The sequence below is a fragment of the Heterocephalus glaber genome, unplaced genomic scaffold (genome assembly GCF_053883595.1).
Source record: "Heterocephalus glaber isolate CG9 unplaced genomic scaffold, H.glaber_assembly_v1.0 deba00001673, whole genome shotgun sequence".
NCBI classification, from domain to species: Eukaryota; Metazoa; Chordata; class Mammalia; order Rodentia; family Bathyergidae; genus Heterocephalus; species Heterocephalus glaber.
Window position 1 is genome coordinate 15,762,753 of NW_028258410.1, and position 25,554 is coordinate 15,788,306.

Genomic DNA, 25,554 nt, shown 5'->3' on the forward strand with positions numbered 1-25,554 from the left:
GTCTCACCAGCCTCATTGGTAACTGGGAGGCGATCCTGAAGTTTTCTCTAAAGTCAGTGTGAAAACTAATGAAGCTTGTATTTAAAAAAATAGTTTAGAAGCTGCCCCACGGCTCCATGAGTGGAGGTGGTTTTTATTGATTCCAAACTTGGATTACAAGCATACAGGTGTGGTGGTGCTCACCTGAGATCCCATCACTTGGTAGCCCGAGGCAGGAGGATCAAAATTTCAAGCCGAGGGTCAGCCCACTTTCCGGTCCCCCTCTGTCTCTCTTAGACAGAAGCTTTCTTTCTCTCAATAAACTTTTCCTACTCTTAACCTCCGTTGTTCCTAGAATTCACTCTTTGATTTTAGAGAGCACAAACTCGTGTTTCGGACATCTAATAGGTTTGGGAGTTGCATCTCTTCCCCTGTATCATTTTGGAGGTCTTCCACCGAGATTGCTGGTTGGAGCTCTCAGCAGTGTTTGGTTCAAGGCACTTCCCTCGTCTGTGGCTGCTAGATTTCAAGACAAAGCTTCCAGAATGTTCGGAGACCAAAACTAGAAAGGTAACTGGGCTATGAGGACAGCCAATATTTTGCCCCTGGCCCCTCAAGGTCAACAAAGATCCAGGACACAAAGGAACCTTTCCTACAGGATCCTACATCTTTGACTCAAAGCTACACAGCTACCAAGATGACAATGCCTGGCTCCTGTCGAGGGCCTTTAGGCAGACCCTCTGCAGAGTAACTCTGACTGCTGATCACAACGACAACCCTCTTCAGCTGGAATTTGCAGACTGGTCTTCGTCCTTTGCCCTCTCACAGCAGTTAGGGATCCTTTTTCAGAGGGGGAAATTGTGAAATAGTTAACAGAAGATGAAATGGCAACCATTCTAAAATCTACATCGAAAGGATTAGAATATTTGCACTTTATGAGAAAAATACATAGAGATATAAAAGCTGGAAATATTCTCCTCAATACAGAAGGACGTGCAAAATTGGCAGATTTTGGAGTGGCTGGTCAGTTAACAGACACAATGGCAAAACGCAGTACTGTGATAGGAACTCCATTTTGGATGGCTCCTGAGGTAATTCAAGAAATAGGCTGTAACTGTGCAGCTGACACCTGATCGCTTGGCATTACTTCTATAGAAATGGCTGAAGGAAAACCTCCTTATGCTGATATACATCCAATGAGGGCTATTTTTATGATTCCCACAAATCCACCACCAACATTTAGGAAGCCCAAACTTTGGTCTGATGACCTCATCGATTTTGTTAAAAAGTGTTCAATGAAGAACCCTGAACAAAGAGCTACTGCAACACAACTTTTACAGCAGCCTGTTATCAAGAATGCAAAACCTGTATCAATATTAAGAGACCTTATGGAGATCAAAGCTAAAAGACATGAAGAATAGCAGCAAGAATTAGAAGAGGAAGAAGAAAATTCGGTTCGTAATTCTCCAAAAGTTGATTTTTGTTTTTATCTTCTGGGTCTTTTAAAAATAATTTTGTTTTGTTTCTTTTTTTTTTGGTCCCGGGGATCAAACTTGGGTCCTTGCGCTTGCGCAGCAGGCAGCAAAACCACTGAGCTAAATCCCCAGCTGTTTTGTTTCTTAAAATACATTAATAGCACTGTTTTATTACACAAGTGAGGTGTGTTTCTTCATTAAATATTTTTAAATATTTTTTTAAAAATTTTCAAGCCCAGCCTGGGCAACTTAGCAACCTACTGAACCCCTGTCTCAAAAAAACATTTAAGGGCCTGGGATTTAGCTCAGTGGTTTCACTGCCTGCTGCGCAAGCACAAGGACCTGAGTTTGATCCCTGGTACCAAAAAAAAAAAAACATTTAAACTAGCCATGATGGTGCACACCTGTGATCCCAGCACTCAGGAGGCTGAGGCAGGAAGATCACCTCGAGTTTGAGGCTAACCTGGGCTTCATAGTGAGTTCAAGGCCAGCTTGAACTACATAGCAAGACCCTGTCTCAAAAAGCCAAATCAAAAAACAAAAATAAGGCTTGAGGATGTAGCTCAGCATGAAAACCCTAGGTTTAATCCCCAGTAACAACAACAGAAGTATGCAAGTTCGGCTTGGTGGGCGTCTGGCCTGTGCTGTCTAACAGAAATCCTGTGACAGGCTTAATGCTCCGCTGCTGCTATCCTGGAATTCTAAGTGATTGTTGCACATGTGAGGCCCTAGATTTTCATTGCACCCCCGACTGGCAGCTACTGGGGGCCCAGTGTATTCCTTGTACAAACCCCGTCTGGGCTGAAGGTGTAGCTCGGTGGTGTTGCACTTCCAGGATGCATAAGGCCCTGGGCCCCACACCCAGCACCACAATCACAATTTTTTTTACCAAGTACCTTGTCTCGTTTCTTTCTTGGCAAGGAACATGTCTGTCTCAAATTTCATATCTTCAAAAACTCAGTCTGGCAGAATTCTCTCTTTAGATGGGTCTAAATTAAAGCGGATTACAGAAATGGAGCCGCATCAGTATAACTGGTGTCTCGGCATCTGCCGGCTCAGATGCAAGCCCTGCGGTAACAGTGAGAGGCTCTCTGCAGCGACCGCCTCCACTCCACCGTCCTGTCTGTGGCGTCTCCATCACAGTCCTTGGCAACAAGCAACAGGACCAAGGCTGGTGGGTTTAGGCAGAAAATGCGGCGAAAGATCACTGGCCTGCTCTGGAAGCGAGGTGTTTGCAGATGTCTCTTACTAAGCTAATCGGGGTGGGCCCTACATCCAAAGACCCGTGTCCCTGTGGAAGAGGAGAGGTGAACTGTCTTTGCCAGCCTGGTCTCCAGCCCTTGGGGCTTGGAACCTCAGTCACAGCCCCAAGCTCGTGGCTGTCACCAGCCACTGACAGGGATTCCGGAAGCGCTTACATCCTACAGGCACCCACTGGCTGCAAGGGGGCTGGAGATCGAGTTTTGACTTCTTTCAGTATCTGTGATGAAAGGCAGACTTTGCTCCCTACCAAGAATCACAGCAAGGAACCCCCCGAGTACACCAAGCGGGTTCAGGGTGGGGAACTGGAGCAAAGGATGAGACCCTCCCTGTCGGTGAGGACACCGAGTGCCAGAACCTTCTCTGCTGGACACAGGAGAGCAAAACCTCTAACGACTGGGTGCTGTGTCCTCTTTCTCCTTTAAATGTAAAACTCGAACTGCTGAGCAATGGCTACCTTAGGTTTACCCAAATCCTGGAACACAGCCTCTTCGTGGGGAGTGGCACTTTTGTGTAGCTGTCTTTTTGTTTTTCCTCTGACCATTTAAAATATTTTACTTTTCTTTTAAAACTAGATTGTAGGGTCCAGGGATGTAGCTCAGTGGGACCTCACCTGCCTGGCAAGTTCAAGGTTCTGAGTTTGATTCCCAGTACTGGAAGAAAAGAACTAGACTGTGAGGTGCCACTGAGGTAGGCAATATTGGCGAAACAGTATCTGTTACAATAAAGTACTTTTTTTTTTTTTTTTTTTTTTTAGTACCGGGGATCGAACTTGGGTCCTTGCGCTTGCGCAGCAGGCAGCGAAACCACTGAGCTAAATCCCCGGTCCTACGATAAAGTACTTTTTAAATAAATAACCTTAAAAACTGTGTGGAGGGACACGAGCCCAGCTGACCTAATCTGGAATGATGTTTTCTGCACAAGCGAGACAGGCACATCTCTGCGGACCGAGCAAACAGAACCGAGACCGGAAGCAGTGGAGGTGGGCGGAGGTGGACCGAGGCGGGTAGGCAGGGAGGGAGGGAGGGAGTGGCCAGCCAGAAAGGACTGACTGAGGTAAGGGCTCTGCTCCGTGCAGAAAAATTAGCTTATGAATAAAAATTAGGCTGTGATATCAAATGAAATCCAGGTCATCATGCTATTTAAAGCATACACACACACACACACACACACACACACTCACACACACACATTCACTTCCTAAAGTCTGCTGCCAATTAAGTTGCTGACAGAGTCCACTGGCCCAACTATTTTTATACAAGGATGAGTAAGGAGAACACTGTATATACTTTCACCTACAAAAAAATTTTTTTTTGCATAAAGTGGTGTTAGTTCTCTATACATGTCAATGGACACTCTAACTGTGCGTATCCAAAAAGGAAAATCTTGAGCCCCACTGGAGTCAGAAAGAGCAAAAGAAAATCTAGAATAGGAAACCTCCTGCACCAGCCAATATGTTCACGTGGAAATGCAGCAGGAGAGGATCGGCTGGCAGAAGGACGCCCTGGGACCAGCACTGGGAAGCGAAGGGGCACCGTGGAGCAGCAGCACCCGTGTAACAGCAGGAGCTGATCCCGGAACAGGAGGCGCGGCGGGCGGGGCTCCTGGGTCCCTGCGGTTTGTTTCTGACGTCCAGGTGTGGGGGCGGGGGGGGGGTGAGCCCCAGGGCGCTGGCAGGCAGGCCATGTGTGCCCAGACTGACCCCAGGAATGGTCAGAGAACACCATGGCAAGAGGGTTTGTGCTCCAACGATGCCCACTGCGAATGCTTCCTGGGTTTAGGAATTGCTTGTGTGGGTGAAACTAGTGATTGGTTAGTTTGATCTTAGGAATGGATTTCATTGGTGAAATGAGAAGTGCTCCAGATGTGTGGATTGGTTAGAATGGCTTACGGCAATATCCGCCTCCCGGCACTCGCCTCGACCCCCAACAACAAAACAAAAAACCCCTAAGAGTCTTGATTTGCTGAATTGGCTTAAATCACAGCAGTTTACAGCTACCCAAGAGTCTCTGCCTACATCGTTCTCTCTAAAAGAATCCCTATTTTTAGTTTAGCATTTTTTTTCTTTTGAGACAGGATCTCACTGTGTAGTTCAGGTTTGCCTGGAACTCACAACAATCCTCCTGCCTCAGCCCGCCTGAGATTGAACCACGCCTGGCTTTAGTTCAGCATTCAGTCAGCAGTATTCAGAAAAGATGAGGCCAGGACCAGGAAATGAACCATGATTGGTCTCACCAAAGAGGCAGTAGCTCAAAGAGAAATCTGGTCACCGCTAGCATTTTTGGGGTTTTTTTGTACCAGAGAATCAAACTCAGGACCTTGCTCTTGCGAGGCAGCCGGCAGAACCACTGAGCTAAATCCCCGGTCCCACCATCAGCTTCTGTTAATAAAGTTTTATTGGCACACAAGTATACCCACTTGTTTGCATATGGTCTGGGTGGCTTCTCAGCACAGCTGAGTGGTTTCAACAGAGACCACATGTATGGCTCACAAAACCTCATATGCTTATTGTCTGGCCCTTTACAGAGGAAAACTACTGATCTCTGGTGCGGAATGGTGCCGGTCCTGTGTGCTCTGTGGAAGAGACCTCGGCCAGAAGTTAGGAGCTGACTCAGCGGGGCACAGTGGCACACACTTGTAATCCCACCTACTCAGGAGGCTGAGGCAGGAAGATCACAAGTTCAAGGCTAGCCTGGGCAACTTGGCGAGACCCTGCCTCTAAATAAAAAATAAAAGGGGCCAGGAATGTAGCTCAGTGGCAGGGTACAATCCACCGTACCACAAGGGAAAATTAAACACATAAATAAAGATATAGGCTGCCGTGCTTCAGCCCAGCCCCATGGAATTGGAATTTTTAGGGAATGAAAGGTCCCACAGGGTAGAAAACAAATCCCATGACTGTGTTGGAGCCGATATCCCTCCTTCCTCAGAGCTGGGTGCATTGCTGCCCGGATTACAGAAAGGGCCTAGCCCGGGGAAGAAGAGGGAGTAGCTGCTGGGTGGAGAGCCGCAGATGCATGACTGTCCCATCACATCAGGCTAGAGAACCACCCCAGCCCCGCCATCCTGAGCTGCATCCCCACCCCTGGCTGAGTCGCCCAGGCTGGCCTCAAACTTGCAACACCCTGCCTCAGCCTCCCAAGTGCTGGGACTACAAGTGTGCGCTGAGAATTCTTAGAGAAGTATGTCAGGCTCTGAATGCCACTTTACCGCGCTGGGGTCCTCGGGGCTGGACAGACCTGACCTTGTCCACTCTGCCCTGGCCGAGTCCTTTCATCTCCCCGATCTCTGGGTCTCAGATGTTGCCTTTTCTGCCTTCTCGAATGCACTTCTGCTTCCTCCTTCCTGGCTTCAGGATGGCTGGTGCGGCTCCAATCTTACCCTGACTCGGAGGCAGCAAAGGGAGCAGGGGTCTTGCTCACCTCTTTTTTGTCAGATTCGAGCCCTGGTTGTCTACTTGCTAACCATGTGACTATGGACAGCTCAGCCACTCTGTGCTTGTAAATTAAAACTACTTAGAGCTTGAGGAAACAGATCCCAACTAAAAATGACATAAATGTCTTCCTTGAAAAAACAGTTTCAGGGTTGTCTATTTCATTCTTCTAACCTCAGGGTTTTTTGATCTCTTTATCTTCTTTTGCTGCCCATCTTGGTGTACTGGCTTTGTACAAACTTCAAGTTTGCCCCTTGTGACCACAAAAGGGCTGCCATAGCGCCAGGTAGCATAGATAGATACATGGATTTTGAAGAAAGAACATTCCTTCTCTTCTTTACATTCTCAGCAACAGGAAAACTTTCCCAGAAATATAATCCCAGCCAAGTTATCCCACCTCTTATTGGTCAGAATTGTGTCACATGCCAACTACTGAAGCTACCGATAGACATAGAATTATCTCAACTGGCTCTGAGTAATTGAATCATAATAGCAGGGTTGAGGTCCTGGCATGGACCATTTTTCAAAGCTCTCAAAATTATCTCATCTTACGGACACCGTTGTGAATCACTTGCACTGACTAATCAAACTACATCCCCTGGGACTGCCAGTCCCAGCTTTCCGTGAGTGCGTGGCAGTAAAAAATAAATAAAATTATATTGCCTGTGTGTATGTGTGTAGGTAGGGTTTTATCAGCAAAGAAATAACTAAATAATTAGTGATTACTACTAAGTAGAAAACAACCAAGATCTGCTAACTAATTTTTCTCTTTTTTCTTCTCTTCCTCCTCCTCCTCCACCTCTTCCTTCTTACTATCCCTTTCTCTTTTGCTTGCATAACTTGCAAAAAGACCATAAAGTCATGGACTTTTTAACTTGACATCTTAAGTTCTTACTATAATTCAAATAAATTCATTTTTTTTCCTTAATAAGAAATAGAAAACAGTAAACATTTTCAAGGGAAAAAATAAGATGATAGGGCTGGGTTGTAACTCAGCGGTAGAGCGATTGCCTGTTGTGCTTAAGGCTCTGGGTTCAAGCCTCAGCCAGAAGGAAAGGAGAGAGGAAGGAAAGGAGGGAAGGAGGAAAGGACTTTAACTGGAATTCATATTTCCTTACATGATTTGATAAAATACATTTTAATTGATGAATTGCACACGGTAAATCTGGAAGAGTATCACGTAACACTTTTATTCTGGGGAATAGCCAGTGCAAATTATGAAATCTTCCAAAATATGTGACAGCTACATTTGTGAGAATCAACATCATTATACTTCTTTCGTTGTTCTGAATGGCCCCTAAAAAGAAATGCGTGTAAGATGAATTAATATAGGATTTACATACTCTGATTTATTATTAAAGGATTTTCCAGATGAATCCCTTAGTTTGGTACCTTGGCTGTTTTTATGCCACCTACTTCCCATAATGCTCCATAGAAAGATGAAAAGGTGCTAGGGTACAAGACACACATGCACAGGCGTATATACACACACACACACATACACACACACTTCTGTAATATAGAAAAAGCGGTTACTATAAATGTAGGCACGCAGGAGCATTCCCAGGTAGTTTTAGGGATGTGATTAGCCTGCTCCTATTTTAAAACTTGTTCTAGGGCCAGGGATTTAGCTCAGTGGTTCTGCCGCCTGCCTTGCAAGTGCAAGGTCCCAAGTTCGATCCCCGGCACCAAAAAACACTTAGGCACTTAGCACAATTCTATGGCATGACTGAAGTGACTCGTGACTCTTACTACCTCCAGTCACAGACGAATGAGGAGCGTCTTGCTCCCTGTGTGACAACACAGAGGCACAGACGCCAATGTTGAGGCATCGGGCCACGTGTCTCAGACCAAGGCCAAACTCCCAGCTAACTCTGGCCTCTAAAACCTTCCATCTTTGGCAAGAGTCAATGCACTGCAGTCTGCTAAAGCCACAAAGAATCAAACTAATACGTCCACATTCTCAAACCTCTCCCAGCCTGAAGAAAATGCCTTTGCTGCCCCTCCCCGGCATTTCTTCTGGAGCTCCAGTCTTACCTCTGGCTGCCACTACCTGGCTACACCCATGGCCCTGGGTCACTGCCTCTCTCACACTGCCCCTCCTCATCGGATTTGCGACTGAATTACAGTGGATCCTTGACTTACAAACTCAATTCGATCCTGAGGGCTGGTTGTAACTCAGGTTGGTCAGTGAAGGCTCAGGCTCCTCTCCACAGCCTTCAAAGTCTCTCTCCTGTACACAGGCAGCTCTCAGTGTCCTTAGAGAGACACTGGCCCAGGATTTCTCAGTTAACCCCACACAGGAAATGCTGTTGTCATGTTCCTTCCAGAACTCATTAAGGGTTAAATCTGTATCTGAGGCCATCTAAAAGCACAAGTGGCCAGCATTTGGGTCGTAACACAAGACTTTGGCCATAAGTTAAAACTAAAAGTCTGGTCATAACCCAAGTTGTTCGTATAGGCAGGTCGTAACTCAGGGGTCCACTGTATTATCTGTCTTGTTCAGGGCTGTGCCACACATGGTGGGCACCCAGGGAGGTGAGACCTGCCTGCCTGGAAAGATGAACCACCGAGGCTGGGCCTCCTCTCAGAAGGCCAAGACTGGACTCAGGGGCCAGGATTTGGGGGTCACCTCATTCTGTGCTCACTGAGAGACTTCCTGCACCTGCTTTGTTCGTGGGCCTTGAAGCGTGAGTAGGAGCCCTTCACATGGAGGATTCTCAACTCTTTGCCCGGGGCCTGGAATGGTGGGATGCAGATGTTATTAATTTTGTTCACTAACATTTTTTCTTTAAACCTGGATTGTTTGTACAGCCACAGTCATTGATCCTGGAAATCCATGAAAAACTAAGCCCTACTGCCAGGCACAGTGGTGCATACCTAATATTCCCAGCCCTCTGGGAGGCTGAGGCAGAAGGAGGATGAAAAGTTCAAGCCTACCCTGGGCAATTTAGGGACTGAGAGACCCAGTTTTAAAATAAAAATTAAAAACTTTTAAAATGTAGCTCAGTGCAAAGGGCCCAGGTTCAATCCCTAGTGCTGAATAAAAAATAAATTAAAAATAAAAATGAAAAACCTAAACCGTATTGAGGCCTTGAAAATTTTTAGTTTCCATGGCAACAGGGATCAATTTCCAAACTCTCCAGGGTTCAGGTTCCTAAACATCAGACTTGAATGCAGTGGCTTCTTGCTTGGACAGCTGAGTCAACCCACAGGCTTAAAAATAACATATATGAGGGGGCCGGGGATTTAGCTCAGTGGTTCCACCACCTGCCTCGAAAGCAGAAGGACCTGAGTTCGATCCCCGGTACCAAAAAAAAAATATATATATATATGAGCGAGGCGTGGTGGCACATGCTTGTGATCCATTCCAGCACTCAGGAGGCTGAGGCAGGAGGATCACTGTGAGTTCAAGGCCAGCCTGAACTACAAAGGGAGACCCTGCCTCAAAAAAACAAAAATAAATAAATAATAACATATATGAAAAAATTATTTTTATGACTCTTGAAAAGCTGGATTCCATTTCTTTAGTATTTTGGAAATTTCCCTATCATTTATATGCAGTTTTGACAAAACTGATAAGGCAACAAGATTGGTTTAGCTTTAAATTTAAGATATAAGCACTTTCAATGTGGGGAGAAGACCTTTTTTTTAACATTCTGAGCCCCTAGTAGATCCAGGGATTGTAATATTTTCTACAATAACTACTATTATTTCTGACAGTTCAGCTTTATTTTTCCTGGTTGGCATCACTGTTGTTTTTCTTTTGTTTTTTTGAGACAGGGTCTCTCTATGTAGTTCAGGCTGACCTTGAACTCACTATATAGCAGAGGCTGGCCCCAAACTTGCAGTAATCCTCCTGCCTCAGCCTCCCGAGTGCTGAGATTACACATGTATACACCACACCTGGCTGGCACCACATTTTTTAAATGAGAGACTTGGAAGGGCAGAAAGACACATGGTGTGAAGAGTATGTTGTTGGGCCATCTACAGTAAGAACCTGTAAATTTTTCTGTAAAGAAATAGTAAATATTTGGGGCTTTGAAGCCCATTATAGTCTCTGCTATGGTGGCTCAAAGGGATCCTGGGAGTACATAAACAAATGAGCAAGGCTAGGTTCCAATAAAACTTTATTTACAAAAAGCCAATACACAGCCAGATTGGACCTCAGCTTGTAACTGCCAATCCCTGGTCTAGAATTATTACATTTTGTCTCTACCACTTTCTAGCTGGGTGATCTGACTGAACCACATTCATCTATAAAATGAAGATAATATAATTATACTACCTCATTAGGTTCAGAGGATGAAATGGATCCATGAATAAAGTATTTATTCCATCTAAGCACTCTGTAAATGTTACCTATGATGATGATGATGATGATGATGATGATGATGATGATGATTATCCTCTTCTTACAGTAGAGAAATGAAGCAACCTGCCCAACTCTGGCAATTCGCCTCAACGCAAGTGCACAGCCTCAGGAAATGGCCTCCATCATGCGATGACTTTAACTTGGTGTTAGCCTAGCCTTTGACTAAAGATGCTTCTTCCCTCTGTCCTACACAAGTCCATTCAAGAACAGTAGAGTCATGGCAGTGAAGGGGAGCCTCTGGAGGTGTACAAATTTGACCCTAAAATGCTGGACTCTGCAGAGAGAAGGGTAACTGGCCCAGCCACCAGATTTGAAAATGGAGGAATCCAAAATGGCTCCAGAATCCAAAATGGAGGAAGGGACACCTGTCCCCCAGGCGTGCCCCATGCTGTCCTATGGCTCTCACTGGCCTGGAAGCAGCCACTGAAGTCACACAATTGGGCCATTTCCCTGACAGACAGCATGGAAACCATGGCAAAACCAACCTTTATTATGCCACTAGGACACATAACAGAGGAAAAGGAGTTCTCGGCATTTTGTCCACTTGTCTCCTTTTGTTCATTTCTCTGTTGCCTGGACTTCCCACTTGAGCTGTTAGGATTTCTGGCATTTTTCTTATTAGTAGTATGTTTTCCTAGGCCATGCCTCCTTTTTCTGAACTAGTAGGACAGCTTCCCAGATGCTCAAGATAAACTCAAACAGGACTGCAGATTTCAATGACAAATACAACAGGAGACTCGTTTTGCAGGCTTATATAATTTTGAACTCGGAGATGGTAGCTGCTTTCCACTTTCCTGTTCTGAATGTGGACAGGCCCCATTCCTGTTTCTCCTTGGCCTGTTCCTTCTCTCCCTGAATTAAATTTGCCAATTAGCTTGCTTGCTACAAGGCACATGGAACAGTCCTTCTCTTTAACTCAGATTTCCTTCTCCCAGGCATACCAGAAATCTGTGGCCCACACTGCAAAACAAAGGACAAAAAGATCTCAGGAGCTAGCAGAAGACTGAGCCGTCTCCATGATTTCACCGGGCTCCTAGGGGTATAATGAAATCAGACTCCTCCCGGGGGAGGGAGAGCCCTCCCCCAGCCAGCGCACACAAAATGCCACCCACCTCTTTGCAAGCAGATACTTTGTTCTAAACCCCAATGACTTCCCTCTTAAACTCACAGAAAGAGTAGGAAGCTGCCTGCACCTACATTATTAGCGAGAGCTGCAATCTTCCGGAGCCAAGATGGAAGGAGTGGAAGAGAAGGAATTACTCAGTATGAAGTACACATTTTTAAGAAGATGAGATGCCGGGGAATGATTTGGGTATGGCTGCCTTTGGGGGACAAGGTCCCTCCCATCCCCACCCCGGACCTCCTGCTCAAGCTGGAGGAGAGATTAAGAACCAAAAGAAGAGGGCCGGGGATTTAGCTCAGTGGTTCCTGTGTCTGCGTTGCAAGTGGAAGGACCCGAGTTCGATCCCCAGTACAAAAAAAGAAAAAAAAACCTAAGAATTACAGAACTACAAGAAGGGGGCAGGGGAAGTTAGAGGTGTGGCCCTGTGAGAAAGTGCTTGATTCCCAGCACAGCAAAAAACAAACAAAACAAAACAACTACAAGAAGGCGCCCGAGTCCTTAATACACTATTAAAGGGTAATAATACGGGTTTAAACCCTTGTTTTTTAAAAAGTTAATTCGATCAATTCTCCTTTGGCTTCAGGCAATTTGAGGATCGGTGTGCAGTAACAAGAGCTTCTTTCAGAAAGGGGCGAATGTGTCTGAGTATACCACAGACGGGTATTTTATTGCAGTGCTGCAGGTAGCAGCAAAGACGAAGGCTACCTGAAAGTCTGGCAAAATGGACAAGTGAAATACATCAAGAAGTAGCATCCCGGGCCGGGGATTTAGCTCAGTGGTTCCGCCGCCTGCCTTGCAAGCGCAAAGACCCAAGATCGATCCCCGATACCAAAAAGTAAAAAAAAATTTGAAAAAAAAGAAGTAGCATCCCAAGAAATACTATATATACAACTACTTAAAATGTCACCTTCAGCCCGGTGTGGTGGCGCACTCCTGGAATCCCAGCACTTGGGAAGCTGAGGCAGGAGGATCGCTGTGAGCTGGAGGTCAGTCTGGGCTGCAGAGTGAGACCTTGCCTCAAAAACCTAAATAAAGTCAGACACTTGCTGAAGACAAAGGTGTGGCTGACAGACAGGGATACTGCTCTGCGTGCACTACTTCTGCAAGACAGCGCCTAAAATCCGAATCACTGGCTAGGGGGGTGGGGTCACCCTTTAATCTGAATTTTCCCCAGAAGCATGTATTACAATTCCCCTCCCCCAAAAATTCACATCTAATTTTCAAAAAAAAATCAACTGAAAAATTGCCAGTGATGGGCAATTTAATTAAATACACCAGGGATATAATTAAAACGGAGTATAAGTATGCTATTGAAGAGAAATGTCTGTGAGGGAGATGCGCCACGCAGGTAAGAGTAATCATGAGCTCTCTGGTGAGATCGTGAGTTTATGCTTAGGGCACGTTAGCCCTTTTACCCGAAGTTGTAGGCTCTTGTTAAAGAGGCTCTCGTGTCTTTTTTTCTAAATGCTTAAAACTAAAAATGAGAAAGTAGGACCGAAGGATGCTCCGACGCTGCTTCCATATCTGAGGAACGCATACGCCGCTCTGCAGCACGGTGGAAGCGCCAGGACACTCGAGGTGACGGTCCGCGGGATGGTCCTCTCTAGGGTCCGCAGGAGCGGACTCTGCCTTCCCCGGGGACTGTGCGCAGAGACCGCTCCCCGAGGCTCCCGAGGACGCCCTGGGGCGTCTTTGTTCCAGCTCAGCGCCTGACGCAGGGGTTCCAGTGCCCCGCGGGGACGGGAACGCGGCCCACACTTCCAAAGTCAGCGTGGCGCGGGCGCTGTTCTCTCTCCGGCCGGGCGCGCTCGGGCTCCCTGCGGCGGCTCCGGAGCGAGCGTGGAGTCAGTCCGGGAGGATCCCCGGCCTGGCGCTCGGCGGTGCGCGGCTGCCCCTGGCCCGTCGGGGCGGCCGCTTCTCCTGCGCGCCCGGAGCGGAGCGGCGCGGAGCAGGGCGGACGGGGTTTCCAAGCGGACCCCCGGGAAGACCCTCGCCCTTCCCAGCGCGCTCTCGGAAGTCCTCTGCTGCTTTTTCTCCTGCCTGGGGCGTGCGTAAAAATGACGCATGAAAAAGCAAAAAGGGGGGCACCTTTGAGATGGTTTTTAAAGTCCTAACGTGTTGAAGAAGTCTTTCTCCTACTTTGCGGGCGCTAGAACTGCCGCTCTCCTATGGAAAGAAACATTTCTGCAGATGGACCCGGTCCGCCGTCTGGGATCGATGACACGACTCGGGCCGAGCAACAGCCCTCATCACTCTACCCGCGCAGTTTTCGGGCACGGGGAGCCCGGGAGCGAAGGCTGCGGAGCGCGGGGCTCTCGAGGTGCAGCCGCCGGCCGCTTGGGGAGACCTCAGCGCCCCTTAGACCTCATTCATTGCTCGTCCTCGAGAGGGAGGGCTCGAGTTGGGAAGCCAAATTTATGCAAATAAGGGCTGTGACTGGACACCTCGGGATCTGGAACCCGCAGGGGAGGCGGCCCCGCCCGTCCTGCGCGCGGGCCCGGGATCGCCGGTTCCTCGGAGCCCCGCGGGAGCTCAGGGCTGCTCGTCCGGGATTTCCAAGCCATTTCGATTCCCGTGCATTCGGGAGAAACGCTGAAATACAGCAGGAATCGACTATCGCTCAGGATTTTTTTTTTTTTTTAAACTACTGGCTATTGTCTGACGTCCCCGTCGCCTGATTGACTAGTAGAAATCTCATCTCCATGGGAACAGATCAATGTCTGCTTTTCGCTCCGGGAAATCACCACCTCAGCAGCGGAGCCTCCCCAGCCCGGCACTTTATTTGGGCGCTGTGAGCAGCCTGCCCCTTTTCACGTGCTGCCAGGTCCTCCGCCGCAGTCCGCCGTTCAAGCCGGGGGGGGGGCCTCCCCCCTCCCCCCTCCCCCCTCCTGCTTGGAGTGAATTACTGTATTTTCCTCCGGGAGGTGGAGGAAGAGACACCCCGGGCTGAAACAGCACCCAAGGCGACGGCTGATCTGCGCTGTTGCTCTGCCTGTTGCTCCAAAGCTTTCGGTAGTTTCTCACTAAGGTCCTAAGGTCGCTGCTGCCTTGGCGTCTTCACGGTCCTGGGTAACAGGACCCAGGACCCACCGGGGTTTTGGTTTGGTTTTAGCTTACTGTTGTGCTAGCTTTGCGCTGTGTGACCTCAGACAAGCGGACAGCAGCGCTGTTTCCACGTTGCGCCCTGAGAAATGGAGTTAACAGGAAGGGCAGTTTGGAAAAGTGCGGTCTCAGGTAGCAGCTTCCCTCCCCCGGGTGCCCAGCAGCTGCCATTTGGACTCAGATCCCGCGCTCTCTGCCAGCAAAAGTGAAGAGCAGCTTCCGGAGACCAGGGCCTTTCTCGGGGGTCCAGGCACTTCGGCTACTGTGCCTGGTTAAAAATGCCACCGGAAACAGGCTTTTCTGACTTCATCACGACACTGCCAGTCCAGTTTCTGAATCAGGGAAAAAAGCAATAAAAGGGGGAAACACAAAAGGAAAAGAGTAGAGGTGAAATATACATAGCGTATATACTACGTGCGTTATCTACTGTATATTATACATTTTTATACAGGTATCTATGCGTTTCTCCGATCAAGCTCTTGGGAGAAAACTATCTTCACCTATTTGATTCTAAAACTGGGCACAAGAATGTGTCTAGGTTCTTCATTTGGGGGAATCTGTTTACCAGCTCGGAGGATTCGCTCCTCTGTCGTTGAAGCTGTTTGCGCTTTTGTCTCCCTTCTCTTCCTGGGCATCTCGATCCACCCACTCAGCAAGTCTGAGCAGGAAACGCTGAAGACGAGACCTGCAAACCCACTAGGCAGTTGTGGAAAGAATCAGGTTAAAGATGCCCGCTTGTATTTGTTTATGCAGTAAGAATCGAGCCTCGGTTGTGACTTCCGTGGACCCGATTCCTAAATGCCAAACCCCAGAGGTCTTTATCTGGCCCAGCTGCTTCTGATGTGCGGCTGGAATGTGGCACATCCAGTATGCGAACACTGCCTCCATTGTTTCCGGAGGGGCTGAGGAAGCCTGGATAATTGGCGTGTAACCTTCCCCTTTAACAGTGCAGACAGATATGTGAATTAGCTGAATCCCTCCAACATAGGCCATCCATTAGCCAGAGGGGCTTACAATTCTCCTAACATCTCCACGATTACGCCAGTAATTAGGCTCTGGAACTGGATAACTTTGGGGTAAATCAATAAATAATGGGCAAGTTGGAAACTTCCTCTGAAGAAGCCCTGGCCCTGCCCGGGTGTGAAAAGTCCCCTGCAGACAGCAGTCCCCGCTGAACGCTGCGAGGGAGGGCTTGGGACTGGGGGAGGGGTGCCCTCCTTGGCTTTCTGGAGGTGACTAATTTGGGGAGTCCTTAGCGTCTTTGGCTCTCAAGGAAAGTAAAGAGCAGAGGACACTGTCACGTCCAGACTGACAAACTTAGCAAGGCCACGTAGAACTGCACGGTTCTTCATTGCTGGTCACTGGCGCACGAGTCCGAGGCTGGAGGAAGTACCCGGGCTGAGGAACAGCAGCAGCAGTAGGACTTCCTGGGTTTAAAGCACAGTTCTTTAGCATGCTTGCTTATAGCCTGGGACAGTGGCTTAGCCTCTTCATGCCTCAGTTTTGACATATGGAAAGTGTGAAGAAGAAAAGAATTTCTACCTCCCTGGGACTTGGTAGAGGTTACTAAATTGTTATTTGTAAAATATCCAGAAACAGCAGAGAGTATAAGTAAGGGCTTTTCTCTTTTCATTTCGTAAATGCATTGACAGTGCTAAAACTGCAGGTTATAACCTGTGAATAGCTCAAAAGAGCAGTTTAGTGGATCATAGCTATCACTTTTTAAGGCAAGAGAAAAGAATGGAATGACATGGCACATCGGAAGAATAAGTTACTACATAAATATGTGTGTATGCAAGCACACACATTTGTATACATGCAGTGTATTGGATCCCAACATTAAAAAATGTATTTTTCATTTTAATTCATGTAACAATAGGACAAAAGGAAGATGAACAATCTCTCAGGAGAGTTTCTGTCAATATAAACCTAAGGCTCTTGTAATACAAATGTGTGAAGTTCAGCACGGGTCTGGCCGGGTGGTAAATCCTTACTGACTGTAGTCAGCATCGTCACTACGTGGAAGTTTTCTGTGAACATGATGTGTACTTTTTACGAGCTACACAGTATGCAGAAAAGCTGCACAGCCCTCTGGGAGACGACTGTTGTTGCTGCACTTCGCGCTTAACAAAGCTTGGTTTACACTGAGCCTAGTTTGAGATGGGCACTTCGAGAGCAGAAGAAAATGGCGCCACCTGGATCTATCTTTGAAGTCCCTCAGAAAACTATCTGGACTCAGGGACCGCGACCCCAGAAGCAGAGGACAGCGGCAAGCAAGTATCTGTGCACAGAGGTCAGAGAGGGGAAACCGCTATCCTAACGACTCAAAGTGAAAGAAGCTGGAAAAGATTTCACCTATTTAAGAGTGGTACTCATTGGAATCAGCATTACCGGTGGCTTGTTTTACGTGATTTTTAAAGAACATTTTTCTTCATCCAGTCCTAGTAAGATATATGGGAAAGCCTTAGAAAAATACAGAACACATCCCGAGGTGATCAGTTTCTTTAGTGAGCCTGTTAAAGGCTAAGGGAAGATGACGAGACATGGTCGAAGGCATCACGTCAGTTTTATCGAACATATAAAAGATGGGCTGAAACACACACGTGTGAAATTCTATATTGAAGGGTCCGGGCCAGGGAAACAAGGAACAGTGCATGTGGAAGTGAAAGAGAATCCAAAGAATGGTGAATATGAATTTCGGTACATATTTGTGGAAGTGGAGTCCTATCCTAGAAGAATCATTATCTTTGGAGATAATCGATTCCAAGATAATTAAAAGAATCAAGCAAGGATACTGTTTCCTGGTGGGTGTGAAATGGTGCAGATTCATTATGATCTTCACAACTCTCTTCCAGAATCTGTTCAGAAGAGTAAGACACGAGGATATCACTCATAAAGGTGACTGTAATAGGATTTTTTTTTTTTAGGTGCCGGGGATCGAACTCGGGACCTTGCACTTGCATGCCAGGCACCAGAACCATTCTGCTAAATTCCCAGCCCTGTAATAGGATATTTGATGCATTTAGATGACCCTTTCTTGTGAAAAATCATGAAATAGATCATACAGCATATTTTATTAGTGAATTTTCAATTACAGCAGTATTTCTGCTCTCATATCATTCATGATGAGAATTTGTTGTTACTGAATGTTTTACAACATGCAAATAAAACAAATTTCAATATTTTGGGGTTTTTAAAAATATTACATAATTATATAAAGCCAGCAGAAAAATTAGAACTAAGAAAAATGTCAAGGACTGAGGATTTAGCTCAGTGGCACCATGCCTGCCTCACAAGCGCAACGTTTTGAGTTTGATCCCCCAGTACTGGGAAAAAAATGTCAAAAACATCTTCCATATAATTTGGAGTCTCTTAAGATAACATATGAAAGTATTTGAGGCCTACAATCAGTTAGAGGCTAAATACATCACAGAAAGGCTGTGGAAATTTTATGACGTAGGAATCTATTTCCTGTTTCCCACTCTGATTGGAGGCACTGTCTGCACTCTGCTGTCCAGTGGACTGGCTCTCACTCCATCTGCTCTAGCAGGCGTGTGGGCTGTGCAGGTCCTTCAGCCTCATCAGACTTCACCGCTCCCTGGTGGGCTGGTGACTGGGATGACGGGTACAAGTGCCTTGACCATAGAGCCATGAGGAGGTGTCCCCGGCCCCTTCAGAACTTATGCTGATACCTGACCCTGCCAAGAGAGTGCCAGAAATAAGTGGGAGTTGTTCAAATGTGTGTGAGGCCCTTTTTAAAACATATTTTCAAACTATGAACACTATTTTATGTGAGGTATTTGCTGGAGACCTAGTAAAAAGGGACTTTCACTTACAAGTCCTTATCACATAACTAAAGTGCTCCGTGGCCCCTTATCTGTGGAGGCTTCAGAATGGGGGTTCCCCAGCACTATCCTTTGTTCTTTAGAACGGACAGTGGAGGGGTTTCGGATGGGTTTTTGAGATCCTAGCATACTCAGGATAGAAAGATCTTCAGGAAATTTGTTTCCTTGCTTAGTTTATCTCCTTACTTAAGTGAGTTAAAGTTTTGGGTTAACTGCTGTCTGAAGTGTTTTATTACTTTAATTCTAAAAATTGCACAAGTTTAGGAAGTATGGAAGCGTCACAGCAGAGCTGTTCTCTCCCTGAGGGAACATGCTTTCAGTGATAGGGAGAACTCTTAATTTGGGTTAGGTCTCTCAGCCAGTTTTTCTGCCTTCCCAGTAGATTGTTTCTTATCATACAAAACTATGATTTTGTATGAGTAATAAACTTTTAAGGTTTTTAAATGTGATCTGATTTTGTTTTTTGCAATATACATACAAATTATCTGCACCTACCTACCTCTACTAGTGAATCTCAATCTAGTTTGATTTTATTCAACTGCTCATTGACATAACTTTACATCCAAAGATGTATCACCATTTAAAATTATAAAAAAGTATTGCTTATAAAAAGGTATTGCACCTTGAGACCATAATGTTACATGAAATAAATCAGACACAGGCTTAAATATCACATGGTTTCTCTTATGTGAAAAATCCAAAATATAAATAAAGAGCTAAGTAAAAAATAGATAATAGGAAGTAGGGAGATAGATCTTTCTCAAATGAGAAGGGGATCAGGCTGGGGATTTAGCTCAGTGGTTCCAGTGCCTGCCTTGCAAGCGCAAGGAGCAGAGTTCGATCCCCGGTACCAAAAAAAAAAGAGAGAGAAAGGGATCAACAAATGGAAGGAGGGAGGGGAAAGGGATGGAAAAAGATTGAGCTGTGCTATGTACTGTACCAACTCCCTACAAACAGTGTAATCAGCATGTACTACAAACATGCACTAATAAAAGGGCAAAAAAGTATTTCTGTTTGTCATTTTCTAAACAATTGGCTATATCACAAAATTACTGAACCATGTTAGTATCATGAGAATTTAAAATCGAGAAATAAGCTACCAACAACCAGAAAACAAGAAAAAATATAAATAATTTATTTCTTGTCTACAGTTGTTGATGATGTTCCCTAAAACACAAAAACTTAGAGATAATTATATATAAACATTAATCTACTTAAAATCACCTTAAGGAAAAATGTCTTATAGTCTACATACATGAGCAAAATAAGGTTTCTCTTGGATTTTTTTATCTGATTAGAAGCTTCACAAAGTGACTATAAAGCAAATAAACATTTCTCTTCCTGACAACTTAGTTTTCTACCTGTAATTAATATGAGGCAATTTTACATAAATCTTACAATAACAATTTGTTGAGGCAATCATTTGATCAACTGCAATGATCAATGCGATGCAGAAAAGCACCTGATAGCTCTGTATTTTAAATTAGTTGATTATAAGAAAATTAAAAAGATTTTTGTAATATGCTTTCTATATCCTTTTTTTTTTTTTTTTTTTGGTACTAGGGATTGAACTCGGGTCCTTGCGCTTGCACAGCAGGTGGCAAAACCGCTGAGGTAAATCTCTGGCCCTCTATATCCTTTTAAATTCTGTAAAATCTGTGGTAATGTCCTCTAAATTTTGATATTATAATTTTTAAAATGTATAATTGATATTGTGTAACAGGAAGAAAAGGTCTAAAGGAGCAGGGGAAGTGGGAGGGGTAGGGGAAAGGAAAGAAGGGAAAAGAAAAAATATGAGAAAAGGAAAAAAATGGAAACAAAGTCTTTGCAAATAGGGAAGGGTGGAGTGGGTGAAGGGAGGGCAGGGGAAAGGGAAAAAATAAGAACCAAGAGACTCCTGTAATGGTACAAGATCCCAATGATGAATGTAACTGTATTTTATACCTAAAATGTACCAATAAACTTAATGGAAAAAAATGTATTTTTTAATGGGTCACATTTTTCAAAATGTTGGAAAAATAATTTGAGACAAGGCCAGGGATTTAGCTCAGTGGCACTGCACCTGCCTTGTAAGCACAAGGTCCTGAGTTCAATCCCCAGTACCCCCCCAAAAATATATATATATATATATAATTTGAGACATGTGACTGGGGCTGTAGCTCAATGGCAGAGCACTTCTCTGACATTTATGAGGTCCTGGGTTCAATCCCCAGTACCACACACACACTCACCATTGAGCTACATGCCCCCCCAAGCTGGGTTTTCATAGAAGGACAACAGTTACGTTGAATTAGGCACCCACTCTACTCCGGTATCACCTCATCTTAAGGAATTAGATCTTCAATGACCTTACATTCCAGTAAGTCTCATTAGAGATTTGGGGGGCTAGGACATTTAGCACAGATTTTGGGGAGGACTCAGGTCAACCTATAATCCCTGTGTAGACCCTGTCTGGCCAGGCCCCTGTCCCCCTCTCTGGGCTGCCTTCCTTTGCATTGTTCTTATGGCTCCTATCTAGATGTCCCCCCAAGAAGAGGAACAAGGAAGGGGGAGGGGGAAAGAAGGGAAGGAAGGGACAAGAAAAGAAGGGCAAAATTGGAAACAAAGCTCTTGTAAACAAGGAGGGGAAGTGGGGTTGAAGGGAGAGGTGAATGGGAAAAAACTCAAGATATGTCATGTACAGGTGCAAATTCCCTATGATGAATGTTATCACTATGTATATCTAAAATTTTTTTAAAAGTAGATGTCCCCCCAGAATACTCATAGGTGAGGCTTTTCAGGGGTGGCTGTGTCTCGGGTGTGTGAATATGGATTAAGCTATGATAACTAAATTAATCTGCTGATTGATTTAGTACAGTTCTGGGTGTGGATAAGGGAAGGTCCACCCTGGGTGTGGGTGGCACCAACCAATAGGCTTGTAGCCTGGATGGAACATAGTGGGCAAAGAAGGAAGGCAAGCTTGCTCCTCGCTGCTTCCTGCCTCCCATGCCATGGACTGTTTCTTCTCTGCCATTCCCTTCTGCCATACCCCCCTGCCTTGGAGCCAGCTGCCTATGGACTGAAACCTCCACAAACTGTGAGTTGAAATAAACCTTTCCTTCTTTAACTAATGGGTGTCAGGTATTTTTTCCCAGCAATGGGAAGGTAACTAAGACAATTGTGATCGGCTTCATCTGTACAGGCTTTTTTTGAATATTGCAGGCTGCCTCTTGCCTAGGAGTTTTGCTGAGCAGTTTCACCTTCCTCTCTGCCCGCAGTGCTCCCTCCTTGCCTCCCTCCATCCTCTGCTTCCATTTCACCTCTAGATCTCATCTTCCTTGTCCCTCCAGGATGCCCTACGTAAGGGTCCCCACCCCACAGCCAGGTCATATTCCTCTGACTTCACATAACGCAGTGCGCTACCGTACACTTCCCACTTGCCACCCTTGTGGCAGCTGCTGTTTTACATTGTGTGTTTGATGAGTATTTTCTTCACCACACAATCAAAGCTCTTGGAAGACAAGAACAGTTTCTTTTCATTTATCATTTGATCCTCCTGGCACAATGCATGGCACCTGCTAGGTCCCTGATTCTGTACTCTTAGATAATGAAAGATACATGTGAATGTATGAACTAACATTCAGCCATGAAGACAAGTCACCATCTGTAGGTACACTATGGAAAAATTGTAGACAGAGTGTCAGTTTCCAAAATACAAACCTCACATGCAAGATTCTGCCAATTGGGAATTCCTAAGACAGCATGATTTAGATAGGAATTTGTGGTACAAATTCAAGGAGTCATTAGCTATCAAAAGAAAAACTAAGTTGTAATTTAGGCTTAAACATATATGAAATTCCTCAGCTTCTAAATAACTATTGTTAGGTCTGAATAAGAGTTCATGTTCCTGTCTTCTGGAACTAAAACTGAAGCTGAGCTTTGAGGGACTGTCTTAGTCAGTTTCTGCTGCTATAACAAAATGCCATAGAAGAAGTAACTTATAAATAATGCAAAGTTACTTCCTACAATGCCAGATCCTGGGAAGTTTGCAATGCACTGGCAGATTCAGTGTCTGTTTAGGGCTTCCTCTCTGCTTCGTTGCTATGTCTTCCCAAAGGGACACACACTGTGTCACCCTTGGCAAAGAGGAAGAGACAAACTCTCCCTTAAGCCCTTTGTGAGGGCACTAATCCCCTTCATTAGGGCTGAACACTCGCCACCTGATCACCTCCCAAAAGCTCCTCTCCTAATACTACCACCTTGGGAGTTAAATTACATCGTAGGAATTTGGGTGAGTTATATACATTCAAAATGTAGCAGTGATCAGTTGTCTCCGTTTGACCTAACCACGAGAATTTCAGTATTAAATCAGATAAATCTAGTCGAGCACTGGCAAGCCTATAATACCGGCACTCCACGCATCAATGAAGATGGCCACAAAGTCACACTGCAAAGCTGTGTGAACATGGGGATGTGAAAGAGTCTTTCCATCTCCCACAGGTGGCATGAGGGCTTTATTTATGTACTTATTTTGGTCAGTATTTAATTATCTCACTTGCTTACCTTTTTGGACTTTGGCTTATCTATAAAATTACCATGAAGGTGATAACAACATTTGAAGTAATATTTAGGGGGCATGGTGGTTCAAACCTGTAATCCCAGCACTAGGGAGGCTGAGGCAGAGCCTGGGCTACGTAATGAGTTCCAGATCAGCCTGGACTACATAGCAAGCCCAAAAAGTAATATAACTAGAAGTTATTTTTTTAACTAAAAGTTAAAGTGTATAGCCAGACACAGAGTGTGATCTCTCTCTCTCTCACACACACACACCCCAATAAAACATTCTATTTAGGGATTCAAATCACAGTCTTTGGTAGCCAATGGATCTGGATTTGAATTCCAGGTCTGCTACCAAATAGCTTTGAGACATTGGACAAGTGATTTCATTTCTTTGGAACCTCAGCTACCTTACCTGTAAAATGAGAATGCAGTGTAAATCCCCAATACCTGACTGTTGGCTTCAATTACTTTATCTACCTCCTCACTTCCTCTTTGTCAAATATAATTCCACTTCATATATTACAGATAGAATATTTTCAACTGTAACCCACTGATTATCCAAACAAAAATAACTTCAGTATGAAAAACCTTCCCTCTGGGCTGGGGATGCCCCTCAGTGGCAGAGTCAACCATGCATGAGGTCTTGAGTGCCATCCCCAGTATCGCAATTAATACATAAGGAAAGTCCTTGCCTCCCCAGAGCAGATCTCCTTCTCTGCTCTACCAGCTTTCTTCCCATTGTTAGAAATGAGCCCCCAGACTCAAATTGGTGGTGCTAGAAAGAATGCATTCAGACAGCAACCAAGAGAACTAGACAATTTAAAGTTTACTTCTGCAGAAGGGCACAACTGCACCAGACAGGAGGCAGCAAGTTTGCCAAGTGGCAGGAAAGGGGGCATGGGGAGTAGGTTAGGCCCTCACACATGGGAAGGAGCTATCCTTTAAATTCTTTGGCTGAATTCAAAGGCTTGCAGTCTATTGCGGTTGGCTAGTTTAAACTGCAGGAAGGGAGGATCGGAAGGGTTGCTGAGGGGAAGGAAGAACAGGATGGGAGAGAGTGTGGGGCAGACAGTCCTTGGCTATTGATAAGCTGTGTTTCCGGAATTTAAACTGAGCAGGTGTGCTCAGGAGGGGCCGCCTAGGGTGGACCAGAGGCAAGGCGGAGATGCGCCTGTTGATGTGCTTTGATAAAGAAGACAGCAGCAGTTCCTCACACCTGGTGAATTTTCTTTTCCGTGCTGTGCCTCATGATCAGACCCAGCCCAACTCTTGGGACCTGGCTACTGTTTGACTTTGAACAAATCCGTGTTCTTCCAGGGAGGAAGAAAGAAGGCAAGGGCCCTGGCTGGGGAGGGGTCTCCTGTACAGCACATCTCAGCCGCGCGTGCCCAGGCCTTGTGCCAGGGCGCTCGCGCTTGTCCGGCTCTGGCCCAGCACTCGGTCCACCTTCTCATTTCTTTCCTTTCTCCATTTGCAAAATTGAGACAGAATTCACATACCATAAAACTCCCCCCTTAAAAGCTCAAGGCCGGGGATTTAGCTCAGTGGTTGCGCCGCCTGCTGCGCAAGAGCAAGGACCCGAGTTCGATCCCCGGTACCAAAAGAACCCAAAAGTTCCAATTCAGTGGTTCTTAGCATATTCACAAAGTTGTGTAACCACCCCTACCTCATTAGAGGGCAGAGCCAGTCACCCCCACCAAAGACCCCTGTACGCCTCGGCAGGCATTTCTCTTTCTCCGCATTCCCAGCTCAAGGCAACGTCAAACTAGTTCGTGTCTGGGGATTCGCCACTCCTGAACATTGCATATAAAAGGGATCACACGACAGGTGTGTCTTTGTGACTGCCTTCATTCAGTTAGCAGTGTTTTCAGGATTCTTCCGTGTTGTAGCGTGTGTGAGTACGTCTCCCTTTTTGATTTCCAAATAATATTCCATTGCTCGGATAGCTCACCTTTTTTTTTTCCTAATTCATCCATTGGTTGGTGGACATTTAGGCTATTTCTACTTTTTGCCTTTTCTCCCTAATGCTATGACCATTCAGGTACAGATTTTGGTAGGCACGTGTCTGCAGTTCTCCCGGGTCTGCATTGAGGGATGGAATTTCTGTGCTTTTATGTGGCTCTATATTTAGTGTGGGTTTTTTTTGTTTTGTTTTTGCAGTACCAGGGATTGAACTCAGGACCTCAGGACCTTGCACTTACAAGCCAGGCATGGTGCCACTGAGCTAAATCCCTGGCCCCTCTATATTTAGCTTTTGCTGAGCTGTTAAACTGGTTTCCAGAATGGTGGCTCCATTTTACTTTCCACTAGCCACCTACCAGGATTCCAATTTCTCCGCATTTTCACTAACTCCTTGTTATTTCCATCTTTTATTATATATAGCCTTCCTAGTAGGTCTAATTTATTTCTTCAACTTACTTTGC

General features: G+C 45.6%; 1 pseudogene; it reads left to right on the forward strand.

The window, feature by feature from the left end:
* The first annotated feature begins 15,838 nt into the window (after positions 1-15,838).
* LOC101697304 (mitochondrial import inner membrane translocase subunit Tim21 pseudogene) lies at positions 15,839-20,596 on the forward strand (annotated as a pseudogene).
* Positions 20,597-25,554: the final 4,958 nt, after the last annotated feature.